Source organism: Mycteria americana, chromosome 1, assembly GCF_035582795.1.
Source record: "Mycteria americana isolate JAX WOST 10 ecotype Jacksonville Zoo and Gardens chromosome 1, USCA_MyAme_1.0, whole genome shotgun sequence".
Classification (NCBI taxonomy): domain Eukaryota; kingdom Metazoa; phylum Chordata; class Aves; order Ciconiiformes; family Ciconiidae; genus Mycteria; species Mycteria americana.
Window position 1 is genome coordinate 51,970,284 of NC_134365.1, and position 13,193 is coordinate 51,983,476.

At 43.8% G+C, this 13,193-nt stretch overlaps 1 long non-coding RNA gene across 1 annotated transcript; it reads right to left on the bottom strand.

Moving 5' to 3' along the window:
• Nucleotides 1-3,506: 3,506 nt before the first annotated feature.
• Nucleotides 3,507-5,929, bottom strand: LOC142404646 (uncharacterized). Its single transcript, XR_012773929.1, has 4 exons — nucleotides 5,799-5,929; nucleotides 5,263-5,328; nucleotides 3,833-3,933; nucleotides 3,507-3,750 (listed from the first exon to the last, which is right to left on the bottom strand). It is a non-coding gene; the product is annotated as an uncharacterized LOC142404646 (long non-coding RNA).
• Between the last annotated feature and the right edge of the window lie 7,264 nt (nucleotides 5,930-13,193).

A 13,193-nucleotide genomic window follows, 5' to 3' on the forward strand; every position in this document is an offset into this window, starting at 1 on the left:
AATCTTTTTTCAGCCCCTAGCAAGGCAACAGGCTACAGATCACAGCAAATTATCAAAATGCAAAAAGGTTTTCATGGGCCATGGTTTCTTTTGCAAAAGATATTCAAACAGTTTTTCACAACTGTTGGGAAGTTTATCTGCAGATTAATCATAATCAGAAAATATTGTCTCACCACTAATCTCTGAAAATGTCTCTGTTGAGATAATTCTTAACTTCCATTACCGTAGCTAAAATAAAAGTACATGTTTCTCTTTCATGAATAGTGAAATGTTAAGCAGAACTCTAGGAGTTTTCAAAGCAATAACGCTCTCCAGGCTAGCATGTTGGTTTGGTTAAGTGGTCTCCCATAATCTGTATACTACATCATGAAAACATTGCCATTTATTCTAATTTTGCTTATGGAAGTAAAAACATCAGTTTATTACATTTGTTTTTGAATTTGTTCTAGCCTCTCCAGTGTCCACACATAAGGCAGCTTCTGTCGAATATCTTCAGAATTTGAGTCAGAAAGTTGGAAAATCCAACCTAGAGAAACACAATGAGAAATTAGAATTAAATGCCTAAGTAAAGACTGATGTTAATGTCAGTCCTGTTCTATGGCATCTGTCAATAGAAAATCAGGTTCATTCTTATGAATACAAAGTGCTGAAGCTTTGGGAATTGCCTTCTTAAACAGATTAAACAGATTCTTTGCCTTGAAGAATGCAATGCAAGAAAGAGGGAATGTGCATTGTATGCACCTTCAATTGAAGAACAGAAAATTATGTCTAGGAAGAAGATGGGAATCCAGACAAATGGATTATTTAAATAAATTCCAGGTTAGACCTTCATATGAACTACCTTAACTTCCCACATCAGTCACAGTCACTGTTTGATTTGTGTACAGCCCAGGACCGCTGCTGAAAAAGGATGCAGGTAACACAGACTCTTCAATTACTCTCAGCAGCAATCTGGAGAAGTAGTTGGAAAATTAAGCCATGCACCACTTTGAGCAGCAGGGGCACAGAGTTCTTTTAGTGTGCATTTCTGTAAGAGATCTGTGGTTGCAGCTGCACTACAGCAGGTATATTTTACTTAGTTCACATTTGCAGCATTTGTGGATGATTTCAGAAGGCCTGTGGGAGTGTGGAGGAAGAAGTTCCTTAACTTCTGGAGATTTTCAGTTATTCTAACTCGATTTCTAAAAAGGTGAGAACACCCAGGATGAATGGTCAGGGTGTGATCTCTATTCTGTCTGAACATCTTCTGTTGCAATGGTTAGTATCAAGAAATCAGATCACTTGATGTGAAAATCCAAATGAGGTGATAAAAAATGGCTACAGACACAGACTGCTAGAGAATGGGCCAAGCAATTGTTAAAATTACTGCAGGGAAGCTCAGTTTCCCTAGATTTACTGTTTCACTATGAACAAACTGAAAAGCAAGTTAGTCAGAAACAAGAACCCGGTGGGTTAGAACTGCAGTTACAGAAATGCATGACCTGCTGCTGCACATTCCTTTCACCAAATAAAAAATAAACCTGTGATGACAGACCAAGCAAATGGGAGCTCCCAAGAGATAGGAAAGGGTAGGGACAGTTTAGTGGAAGCTGGTTGTCTCGACCCTTTAGATGTTCATCTGTGATTAAGAAAACTCCAACAGCTGCCTGACTATACAGTGCACTGGCAGATCCACTGGTGGAGCGCTGAAGGGAAGTGTGCATGATCTTGAGATCACTGAGACAGAAGAATAGAGAGGCTGCTTGTGAGCACAAGAGCTAAAGGTAGAATCAATACTCTTGCAAACTTAATAGCTCAGAGACACCAAGAGCATGCAACTCTACAGCAAAGCGTTTCAGAAGTGTTGTTGCTTTGTTACAACCAGAAGAAACTGGATACCACATTTTCAGAAAATTACAAAAGAGGGTATAACTCCCTTCAGTGCCTATATATTTGTTTATGGAGCTATTCCTCCATGCTAGGATGCTGGGTGTCTCTGCAGCACTTTTAACCTTCACCAGCCAAGGAATTTCAGTTCTGCAGTCCTGGTGGCACCTGACCAACTTCACGGCCAGGATTAGGAAGAAAATGCACTAATGTTTTTTTTTTACACATGGCAATGTTATTACAGAAATCCAAAAAGAGGTGCAGAGTAAGCAGTTCTTCCCTTCAGATCATCAAATTTGTCCACGTTTTAGGCAGAACTGGTATAATGCCTTGTGAAGAACTTTTCAGTTAGTGCATTAGTGCTCCCATTCAGAGCAAAACCTATTAAGTCAAATATATGTGGTCAGACAGTTTCCAGTAGGGAAAGGCTTAAAAGAATATCCCAAAGCAATTATTCACCCTGTATTCTGCTAGCAAAAAGTAGTGGACCTGCAGTGGCTATGTAGAAAACCTTGTTGGCAGATGATCAGAGATAATCAGAGAAGGACTGGGTATTTAAAAACAGATTGTATCCAAAAAGCAGGGAGGGTTATTGCTTGACCATTACTCCCTTCTCATGCTAATCCATACTTCAGTTAATTCAGGCATTCAGAACAGCTGTCCAGGTACTGCATAATTCTAACCACCTCTGCTAAGCACCAGCCATCCAGCCAAGCTGCCTGCCACTCTCACCTCTTTCCTCACAAATGTTGGATGAGAGCAAGAAGCTGATAGTGACGGGTGACTGGCCAGCATCATTTTGCACAACAGGAGCTAGACAGGAAGAAAGCAGAGCGCAAGGCTCATGATCATACATGCAAGGGTGAGTCAGCTTTCAAAAACATAAAAACAAAGATTATTCTTTTTTTCTAAAGAGGAGGACTACAGTAGCACCTGCAGGGCTGGAACAGGCTTGACCCCAACCTATGGCTCTGCACTGAGGATTACTGACACTTGCTGAATGAAATGCTCTGGATGCAAATGATTTTTACTGGCTTAATATGTTATGACTCTATCACTCACCCTGAAAGAAGAGACTAAATATGCTTTGATAAATGGTTTGAAACACTGCCCAGTTTCACCAGCTTTGTTCTTCTAAGTGTTTGTACCTCTTGCTTCAGCTGCAAAGCTATTTCATCATCTCCTAAAACAATGCTTTGCAGAGAACTGCAGTATAACAAGCTATAAAGTGGAGCACGTTGGCCTACCCAGCCAACAGAGAGTGTAGTCTCAACAGAAAGTGCTTTTTTCCCTTTTGTGGCCAAACATTACAACACAGCACACATACACAGCACAACCTTACCTTTACTTCCTACAGGCATGTTTGATGCTGTCTCAGGCTTTCTTTTTCCTTTGTAGTGCAGGCTGGTAGAGCAAAGCTTTTCTCGTATCGTTCTTGTCTGACAGCAGTGATTTCACACTCTGTACATTTGGACCCCGGAGCACCACTCTTAACCTCCTCTGAGGCTTGGCTTCTCACAGTTTTGTACGCTAGTGACTTCTGGTGCCATTCACAGTAATCAACCCCCTCCGTGAGTTCTCTCCAGCTACAGGTTAGCACATTCACAAGTCCCTGAGGGAAACCAGTCTCATACCTAGCAAGGAACTGCAACTTCTCTCCAAGTTCCTGTAACATGTTGGCAGCCAACAACATGTTCGGTAGTGAGTCCTCATCTGCCTGTGGGATCAAAGATATTTGGGAGATCTTTGGGTTTGAGTCCTCTGTAGTGGTTTTACACAGGGAATGACAATTTTTCTTTTCTTGTTGTATCATCGTTTAAGAAACCATCTTCATGCCTTTCTGCATGCTCACCTGTACAGATGGCACTCCTGCCTTCAATCAGGCTGAGGAGAAAAAAAAGCTGTATCATTAAGTGAGAGCGGTAACAGTTAAAGAACACAGAAAGAGACCTCTTAGCTTTGCTACCTGAAACATATGTGGACAGGCTGGCAGTGCTCCCTTTCACAATTGAGACTGAGCCACATTTCCTCCCAAGGAAGACACTCTGAGATCAAGCTCAGAAATACCTGTGCAGAGCAGCACAAGATTTAGTGCAGCCATTGCCAAACCACAGAGTCTCTGCACTGACAGTGTATGCTTTGGACTATGCCCGCTGAAGTGCAATGTAATGTAATGTAATGTAACATGCCAATTGGTTTCTTCTCTCCTATCTAAAATTATTTTCTCTTCCCTCAGTAAAATGGTAATCAAATAAATCCAAAACTTTGCTTTCTTAGATGTGACATGCAAAGGACTTTTCGATGTAATGAAACTTGGAGTGTCTAAAGAAGTCTTCTCCAGTAGCTGCTGATTCTATATACCCTATTTTGTGTTGGGCTTTTTTTTTTTCCAGTTTGGGAACTCTGATCTTCCAGGTTATGAGAGGACCACCTTTATTTTAAACTATAACACTTTAATTAGAGGACTGCCAATGTGGAAAATTTATTAACAAGTTTTAGGAGTTTTAAAATCTAAAATACAAAGAAAGTTTACCAAAAAAGTCTTAGTACTCAAGCCTCTCAACACACACAAGCTTAGCTGTAACCACATGGTTATCCCCTCCAGTTTCAATGGTAGCTTCTTACACTCTTTGAGTGCAAATGTGTTCATAGACTGAAACAATCTGGAGTAAATTTCTGAAATTCAAAAGCAAGTTAGGCAAAACAAGGTTTGTCCTTGGAACAAAAATATCAGTTTAAAGCAAATGTGATGAAACCTGAATTTAAAACCCAGTTATCCGGAGGAGTCACACCCCAGAGGAATGCTGTGAACACTGGCTCCCAGTGTGTTAGTCAGCAGACATGAACTTCATGAAATCCACAGAGCTCTGCAACATGCTGTTGTTCAGTCCATGCCAAAACAGTAGAACAAGGCTATTATGTGGCATTCTTTAACTAACTGCTCAAGATTTGTATGTTAAATATATTGAACTCATGAAATGCTGACAGCAGAAATGAACATTAGGTACTACACCTCAAGGAGTCAGGGTTAGGTATAGGACACTGTCACCTTCCCTCTGCTCACACTGCGTGGCACGATGCCAGTTCTGGTCATGTGCCTCCCCTATCTCTCCCATTCTGCCTTGGCCACATCTACCTTGGGACTCCTTTTTCTGTCTTCCCTGAAAAAATAGTTGACAGAAACTTCCCTGCTCCCACCACTACTGGTGTCACACTGTTACCTGGGAGTAAAGCCAGGGAGAAGATCTGTAGGGAAATATGAGGACAGTTCTTCTGGCCCCTGTCTTTCATTCTAGTTTTCATCTACAACAAAATTAATGTTTCCAAATTAAGACTGGAGGAGGTGTGAAGGGGAAAAGGGAAGTAGAAGAATGTCCTGGATAGAAAAGAAAATACCTGATCAAAGAAGTATACAGGTCCTGCCTCCAGCGCTGCAGCTGTAAACATTGGTTCCGTTACTCCCTAGAATGAAGAAGGGGTGGAGCACCCCACAGGAAAATAGTTACGTCAGTGTTATCCCACAAGTGTGAGGTCATTTACCCAGTGTGCGAGACACCAATACACACACAGGGCAAAGCTATTTTATTTCACGTCTGCGCAGACATGGGTGCTAGGTGTTAGCTCCACAAAGCTAGCACAAAGTTCGGTCATGCAGGTACAGTATTTATACGGTCTAGTTATGCATATGCATAAGTAATTACACAAAGCAGTTTTCTATTGGTCTACATTTCTCTTATTTCAACTTAAAGCTACAGTGCTACTTTAATATTCTGCGCCTGCTCAAAGGTGAGGGGTCTCTGCTTGGGCCGGGGTCTCCAGCTCCAGGGGTGTGACGTTTAGTATTATAATGAGGATAGTTTGCGTGAGGGTGCTTCTTATCACACTTCTGCTAGTAGTTTCAGATGGTTCCCAAAACATCTTAATTAGCTTACATATTTCTCCAGGATGTGCTTTGCTCCCAAGGACAGTCATTCTTGATTAGACGTTCCACGTTCCAGTCTGAATCCCCCTTATCAACTTTACATAAGTCCTGGCCTTCCACCAGCTCCTGACAGACTACATCAGCAGGCTGTGAGAAAGAAACTGTTTTTTACGCTAACAGTGAAGCTGAGGGATTACTTTCTGTGTGAGGCCTTGAAAGTCTGCTTCAAATAATACAGGAAGCACCACTGTATGAATGGGAATACATTAATCATAGAATCACAGAATCATAGAATGCTTTGAGTTGGAAGGGATCTTTACAGGTCATCTAGTCCAACCCCCCTGCAAGAGCAGGGACATCTTCAACTAGATCAGGTTGCTCAGAGCCCCGTCCAACCTGACCTTGAATGTTTCCAGGGGTGGGGCCTCCACTACCTCTCTGGGCAACCTGTTCCAGTGCTTCACCACCCTCATTGTAAAAAATGTCTTTCCTAAATCCAGTCTAAATCTGCCCTCCCTTAGTTTAAAACCATTGCTCCTTGTCCTGTCACAACAGGCCTTGCTAAAAAGTCTGTCCCCGTCTTTCCTACAGGCCCCCTTTAAGTACGGGAAGGCTGCTATAAGGTCTCCCCGCAGCCTTCTCTTCTCCAGGCTGAACAACCCCAACTCTCTCAGCCTGTCCTCGTAGGAGAGGTGCTCCAGCCCTCGGATCATTTTTGTGGCCCTCCTGTGGACCCACTCCAACAGCTCCATGTCCTTCTTGTGCTGAGGGCTCCAGAGATGGAGGCAGTACTGCAGGTGGGGTCTCACCAGAGCGGATTAGAGGGGCAGAATCACCTCCCTCGACCTGCTGGCCATGCTTCTTTTGGTGCAGCCCAGGATACGGTTGGCCTTCCGGGCTGCGAGCGCACATTGTCGGCTCATGTCCAGCTTTTCATCCATCAGTACCCCCAAGTCCTTTTCCACAGGGCTGCTCTCGATCACATCATCCCCCAGCCTGTATTGAAAGTGAGGATTGCCCTGACCCAGGTGTAGGACCCTGCACTTGGCCTTGATGAACCTCATGAGGTTCACACAGGTCCACTTCTCCAGCTTGTCCAGGTCCCTCTGGATGGCATCCCATCCCTCAGGCGTGTCCTGCACCACTCAGCTTGGTGTCATCTGCAAACTTGCTGAGGGTGCACTTGATCTCGCTGTCAATGTCATTGATGAAAATATTGAACAGCACTGGTCCCAGTACGGACCCCTGAGGGACACCACTTGTCGCTGATCTCCATCTGGACACTGAACCATTGACCGCTACCCTCTGGATGCAACCATCCAACCAATTCCTCATCCACTGAACAGTCCACCCATCAAATCCATATCTCTCCAATTTAGAGAGAGGATGTTGTGGGGGACTGTGTCAAAGGCTTTACAGAAGTCCAGACAGATGACATCCATTGCTTCTCCCTTGTCCACTGATGTAGTCACTCCATCGTAGAAGGCCACTAGGTTGGTCAGGCAGGACTTGCCCTTGGTAAAGCCATGTTCGAGGCTGTCTCGAATCACCTCCCTGTCCTCCCTGTGCTCTAGCACAGCTTCTAGGAGGACCTGTTCCATGATCTTTCCAGGCACAGAGGTGAGGCTGACAGGCCAGTAGTTCCCAGGGATTAATGCATCAGTAGATTAAATTATATGAAGTTGATTACAAAACTGAAGATCAAAATATCAGGTTTTGATAATTTAGGTTTATACTAATCTAAACTAGTGTTTTCATGAGATATGACCTACAATTATTTCTGATGATAGGTAATGTTTCAGTTTGTTACCTGAAAAAGAAGACTGCTTGCATCGGCAGTTATGACTCAGTGAGTATGTCAATAAATATGCCTTTATTGAAAAAGGGATTTTATGACTCTATCATAAATATAACAAATTTATTTGAAAGATACCAGTGTGGGGACCCCTGACTCTGTGCAGCCTTCCATCCCCTACCAAGACTGCACATAGGCACAGAGATCTGCTGTCAGGGAGTCGCTCACTGTAGCACATCCTAAGGCACATTATCTGCATACATGCTTAATGCAATAGCTCCTTATCACAGAAATATAAGGAGTCTTTTTGAAGCATTGGTCCAGACAATACCTTGTTTTGTTCATGTGAATCGTGTCACTTAAAAGCAATTTTAAATATGAGCTCCAGAGCAGGCAATAAACTGGCTGTTAAAGGAGAAGCCGCTGCCCGAGCATTCACACACCATCCAGGGAGTTCCATACACACCACCTGAGACTTTAACTGCTAGGACCAGAGTCCTTTCACAGCGGGCAGCTCCAGTGAGCTGACGGGTGCCCTTTTTTGACTCCTTGCTCACACACACACTCACTCTTGGGCGCTTCCTCTCCCCTCTGGCTCAACCCTAGGTTTCCTGAAGCAGAGTCTCTGATATGACGTACGCCAGATGAGTTTATTGGTACAGCGGTGAAAACAGCTCGAGCTGGGCGCCTCCGCAGAGGGACCCAGCACAAAGAAATCCCTGGGTAATTACACCCTTACGATCTAAACTCCCCTCCTCTCAGGAGACAGTTCAGACCGATAGTAGTATTTGGGTCTGGGGTCTTCCTGTTCTTCATTGGGCCCTTTCATTGTCTCTAGGTGGGCTGATTCTTCTCTTATCTCTAAGATCGCAGCTTTTGCTAAGGTTGAAGCCTCCTTATCTTTCTGGTTTGCACCGGTTTTGGGGGCCTTCCTTCATGTAGCCAAGTAAAAGTTCAGTGCACGGCCAGTGGATCTAGGTGAAAGTTCTTGTGGCCTAAGACTTCAGCAAGCCTTGGTACTAATGCTAAAGTGACTACTACAACACTGACTTACTTTTATATTTCACAGCATGCATCTATTCATGCAACCTGAAAAGCGTTTGCTTTGCCCCAGTCTGAGTGCACAAACAGTGGTCTGTGCTTCTCAACGTGACTTTCAGCAGAAAGAGAGATGAAATTTGCTTCTTTTCAGAAGCACTCATTGCATCCTTTGAAAATCTGCCCTCCAAAGGAGACAGATGTTCTGACACTAGCTGATGCAAGCCAGTATGTTTGGATTATGGCTGACAGGCTGTAATCAAACTAGTGTTTGGTGGGGAAAAAAAAGAAATTGCTAAGGAGTGTGGAAATAAGTCCACAGTGAACAGTGTTAAATGGAACAGTGAACAGTCTTTGGCTGCTTTTGTCACTTTTAACTTTGATTTAGCTACTTCATCTAGGTTTCAAGTAAAATCTTAGAGATGTCGTTTCAGAGTTAAGGAAGCCCTTTATCCTGCTCATGCTAAGGAAGACACTTTTTGGTGACAGCTGTCATTCCCATAGGAAGTGCTATGAGTGATGATGGCTGAGGAAGGACAAGTGTCCTCTGTCCTCAGGAACTGGTGAGGGGGAATATCTTTCCTTCTAGAGTTCATAAGACATATTTGCTCTCATGCAAGAAACATTTTCTTTGTCTACATCCAGCCTTTAGGCCTGATATTAAACCTCTAGTCATAAAAATTGTCCCATTTACTTCAGTGGGATTTTTAGAGCTGAGTAAGGACCGAGTTTTGGCCCTTAAGCTAGGAAAAAGAGTATTAAAGTGTCATAAACACATAAATAATGGCATCAGTCCCAGAAATACAAACAGAAACAAATACAACATCCTTCTGTTCAACTCTTCTTGGGACTGATATAGGCCACTTACTCCCTAGTCGTCCTTCCTCCCCCTCTTTCCAGGATTAAACCACAGCTGTCAGAGACAGCTCCCCCACTCCATTCCATGCCATTTCTTGACACTTACATACAGCTTGAAAAGAAAACACAAAAGAAAGCATAACATACCCTGAAAGAAGTCTTTTCCTGAAGATCGTAACTTCTTTCGCTAGGAAAATAGTGCAATGGGAGCTGCCTCCTTGGAAGAAAAAGAAGAGGTGAGTCTCTGTGCTGTCTTTCAGGAAAGGGTTTCAAGTCCTGCTGCTTATTTACCACGTGTTTTGGACTGCATTCAGCCCTTCCCCTAACTCCCCAGCCACTGCCTGCGTTTGTCCAGGAGGCTGGGTAGGAAAAAGGAATAGCCAGTGTGAGAAAACAAAAAAAACCAGTATCTTTCTCCAGCTAAAAATGGTACTCACATGTCTTCTGGCCTATGGCCTGTCCAATACTGTCTTCTTATCATGCTGCCTAGTATAGCATGAAATTGGAAAACGTAGCATTCATTAATATAATGTGTATTAAATGCTAGGAACAGCTGACTGGCAGTAACAGAAGAAGGACAAAAAAATCTGAGCTGGTAAGGGCATGCTACAAGATGTGGCTCACTCTCTCTGCTTCTAAGAGACCAGATCCTCTTAAAAGTGGCCAGGTGGGGAATGTGGAGTCCAGTTGTCAGTCTGTTCATGTTAATGCTTTCTTAATGCAGTCTGTCCAGCTTCCTACTCCCACTTTGCAATTTTTTTCATACAGCATTCCTATTTTTGCATGTTGGTTATGACGCTGTTATCCTGTTGGCCATCTGTACTTTCTTTATAGAGTATAGTGCTAATTCTGGGGCTGGAAGCAGTGTAACCTGGAAGGTGCTTAACTTCGCTCCATCCAGCGTGCCCTCTTCTCTGCAAGCCTCATGAAAACAGCTTATGGAGTGCTCCTGGGTCCACTAACACCACCTCAAACTGTAGAGACACATTGTTAATCCCACCTCTTCTAGCTCACTGACAGTTTTCTTTCACTCTGCTAGGTTTTATTCATATTCTTTGTTAAGTAAAGTGTGACTCCCCTCTACAATTTATTTTCAGCCTACTTTTTTAAGGAAAGGAGGCTTATGCAAATGTCCAGTTTCAGCCAGATTTGGCAGAATAACACACCCAAACATAATGATGCCTGAACACACTTCATGAAAATCAGCAGCTGGGTAGACGATAGAGGCCAGAGAAAGTGTCCCCACCTAAAGAGAGACAGGCCAAACTCTGCTGAACTGTGTGGCAGCAGTCAGCTGGCCAACTGCACAAGTATTACTACAGCACAAGCCATCTCTCTGTTGGGGTATCTCAGTGATTATGAATGGTGCTGGAGTCATTCTGGGGAGGAAAAGAAATAACCCTCTCAGAAAACTGGCTTCATTAATTCAGCTGATCACAGAAATATTTGTTCTGCTTGCTGTCCTTTTTCCTCTGATGCCCTTACTTCTGGATCTCATGTCTGCAGCCTCTGCACAAGACATATTCGTACCTGCCTTATCTTTCCTTTATCTATCTCTGGTCAGTATCTCTCCTTCTGTATTCCCTGGGCTTCTGTAGACTTTATGGCCTCCTTTATCTGCAACTTCAGTTCTAGAGTCAACAAAACCCATGGTCTGGCAACTTGTCTGTTTTGGCACACACCAGAGCAAAGGGACCAGGAGCACAAGCTAGTAACTCTCTCTTTGAAGCTGTCAAAGGCACCAAAGGGGATATAGCGAGGGGTAAGAACAGGCTGGTATATGAGAGACTCATGAATTAAAATCAAATGCAAAAGTAGAAACACTGCTATAGGATCTCTTGAGACCATTACAGTGCCCAGCTACAATAAATGTACAACAGGAAGATCTAAGATGATTCAAATGGAGAATTCAGGGAATTTGACCCCTGATGTCCCCCCTCCCCCTGCCGCCAACCACAAAAACCCCAGCTTTGTAGATTCCTCTTCTACCTAATTAGAAAACTAGAATGGAAAGCAATAAACAAAAAGTGTTCTAGGCAACATTAGTGCACATGCTTTTGTGTCATCCATTCTCAGTATGAAAAAGAGCTGTTCCTCCATGCTCTCTTCATCAGCCTCAGACAACATCAATTCTGACTGGAGCAGAAGCAACAGAACAGCAGTAAAACAGCAGCGAGTGTTAAATGGCTCACCTGCTCTATCATGCAAGGTTTATTCTGCTTTAAGCATAGCAATAGGACCCTCCCGGAGGTGGTCCAGTTGTATTACTTGACACCGGCATATAACGACATGGTTTAAAGGGGGAACAAGTGGTAGCACAGCAGTTCCCAACTGGTGAGGCATGTCTCACTGCTCTGAACATGCCTTAAGCCCAGGGGAGTCAGCTTCCCGGCACCCAGCCTGGTCCCATGAAAGGCCCAGCTTTCATGTTTCCATGTTCAAGTGCTCTTACAAGCAAAAGCACTGGAGAACATGCTGCTGTGACACCTGCACGGACCAGGATGGAGTTTGTTTGATCAGTACTAGAGCATCGGCTTAGTATTTTGAAGCCTTGTGCTTGCTGAGAATTGTAGCAGGGCAGGAGCGAGGAGATGCCCATGGGTGTGAGCCAAGGGGGAAAAATGGGAGCAAGCAGCTGGCCTCAGTGGGGCCAATTTGTACCTCATTGAGGTACAAGGTATTACCAGTTTCCCCAAGCAAAGATCCAGATGCAGAAGCATTTTAAGACACAGCTATGCAGGATAAGGCCCATTTATAACCTTTGTATGTTATAAATTATGGTGACACTATATTATACTACATACCGTAAATACAAGTTGGCAAGAGTTGTTAAAATACACCAATAAGTAAGAAAAAAAATATATATCTTTAGTCAGCATGGCTATACTAGTAGAAAACCTGTGAAAAGTGTAAACTCAGTACAGGAATTTCAAGAATTAGGCTGATTTAATGAACTATTAGTGGATGCCAGTAATACCGATATTTCTCCTTGGTTTTCTAGGTAGTGGTGAAAAGGGGACAAGGCAGTGCCCTTTACCATGTATTAGAATCTTCCCTTTTTTGCTCCATGGGACTTGGAACAAGTTATTTTTTCTTACACTATTTTCCTTCTGTACAAGTTCTCTCTCATGTGACTTAGTTAATTTGTTCAGTGTTCTCATGTTGTAAAAGCTTAACAGTCCTAAATGCTGTAAAACCTTTCACGGCAGCTGTTCCTACTGGGAAAGGCCCAGTTTGTTTTAGCAGGATTTTCCATTTTTTATTCTATTTCCCCAAGAAGATACTTGATGATGAAGACAGAGTAAGTTTCTGCTTTTGGCCCTCAGCCCGGACTTCTGAAACCTTCCTTTGCGATGGCTACCGGCTTGTCATCTCATTCCACTGACCCTCTCCAAACTGAAACCCAACCACACGAAAGTGGTTTGTGTCGCCCAAGCAGTTTGGACTCCTCCAATTCCAGCCCGCTGGAAAACGCAGACCAAAAAAGGCCTTTCAAACTCAAGGGCACACGCTCCCCCCAAGAAACACCTATGCATGTAACACGCATCCGGTCGCAGCTCTGCGTGTCCGTGGGGACTACAAAAACGAAGCACGAGATGACCGGCCATAGGACAGAGATTGACGACAACGACGGCGCCGGCACCCAGCGGTGCCCACGCCGCGGGCCGGTGACCCGGGGGCAGGCTGCGGGGGACAGCGGGGCTGCCGGGCCGC